This window comes from Alligator mississippiensis, chromosome 11, assembly GCF_030867095.1.
Source record: "Alligator mississippiensis isolate rAllMis1 chromosome 11, rAllMis1, whole genome shotgun sequence".
In the NCBI taxonomy this organism is placed as follows: Eukaryota; Metazoa; Chordata; order Crocodylia; family Alligatoridae; genus Alligator; species Alligator mississippiensis.
Genome location: NC_081834.1, coordinates 60,357,208 through 60,358,647, shown reverse-complemented (window position 1 = coordinate 60,358,647; position 1,440 = coordinate 60,357,208). Strand labels below are relative to the sequence as shown.

General features: G+C 51.7%; 1 non-coding gene across 1 annotated transcript; it reads left to right on the top strand.

Annotated features, from left to right (window-relative positions):
- Nucleotides 1–649: 649 nt before the first annotated feature.
- TRNAS-GCU (transfer RNA serine (anticodon GCU)) lies at nt 650–731 on the top strand. The gene has a single exon. It is a non-coding gene; the product is annotated as a tRNA-Ser (tRNA).
- The last annotated feature ends 709 nt before the right edge of the window (nt 732–1,440 follow it).

The following is a 1,440-nucleotide window of genomic DNA, read 5'->3' as shown; positions in this document are numbered from 1 at the left end:
TCTACGCTGGGCTCCAAGCCTGCGCCCCAAACCCTGCAGGATCCCTCGGTGCGGGTACTTAGGTCTCAAGTGGACTGTGATCTTCAGGGTTCAGTAATGTTGCCGAATCTGGACTCCATTTCCTCGTGGTTTACCCTTGAGGTTTCGAACAAACTCCGCAAGAGTTCATGTGCGACGTAGTGAAATATCTTTGAGCACGCTCGGTAGTTTCCCCGCGCGGTTATGCGCTTTGCCGTTGTAAACGACAGCTTCACCCGAGAAGATCAGCTTGGGCTGAATTTGAGAGCACCTGTCCAGCGCGCCCTGAGGAAGAAAGAGAAAAGAGACAAACAATTGCACCATGAATCGCTGCAGGGGGATCCACTGGTGCTAAATCCAAAGCCAGTCTCAAAGGAGCAATAAGGGAATAAGAGGGGCCACACACATGAATAACATTAAAGCACTGACTGCACCTGTTCTTTCCACCCCCGCCCCCAACGTTTTGATGACCAGTGGTTTGGTGAGGGCCAACCCTTCTCATGATCCAGCATCTGACTCAGCCACTTCAATACTGCAGGAATCGCCCAAGACCTTCCAGCACAGGTGCGGCTTTTTGGTATCGAGAAAGATTTTTTTTTTTTTTTTTTGTGGTGGGAGTTGTAACAGGCATGACAAGGTGGCCGAGTGGTTAAGGCGATGGACTGCTAATCCATTGTGTTCTGCATGCATGGGTTCGAATCCCATCCTTGTCGTGAGGCACTTTTGTGGAGCGAGGTGGGCACGCTGGAGGGGAGGAATAGGATCCAGCTAGCTCTGGACAGGTTGCAGAGGTGGGCGCATGAGACTAGGCTGGGATTCAACACAGACAAGTGCAGGGCAAATGAGCCAGCAGCACACCTATAGGCTGGGAATCACCCCTCTTGCCAACACGGTTGCAGAAAGGGATCTGGGAGTCATCGTTGACTCCAGGACAGACATGAGCCACCAATGCGAGGAAGTGGCCAGCAAGGCTAATCGCACCTTGTCGTGCATCTACAGATGCATCACAAGCAGGTCCAGGGAGGTGATCCTTCCCCTCTATGCGGTGCTGAGCACGCCGCAGTTGGAGTACTGCATCCAGATGACGGAGAAGGAGACGCATGCATGCATTTCCAAATCGCAGACACAGTGCGTGAGGCAAGCAGCCTGCACATGGAAGATCTTGCATTTGTTTTAATCCGAGAACATTTAACAAGGATGGCCGCATATGTAGGGAACAGATAAGAAAGGCTAAAGTGGCGACCAAACTTAGATTAGCAACAGAAATCACGGACAACCAGAAGTCCTTCTTTACGTACGTGGGGAACAGGAGGAAAACATGGGAGTGTGGGGCCATTGCTCAACAACACAGGAGAGCTGGTTACCAGCACCCAGGAGCAAGCTGAACTCCTGAATGACTACTTCGCCTCGGTCTTTCACTGG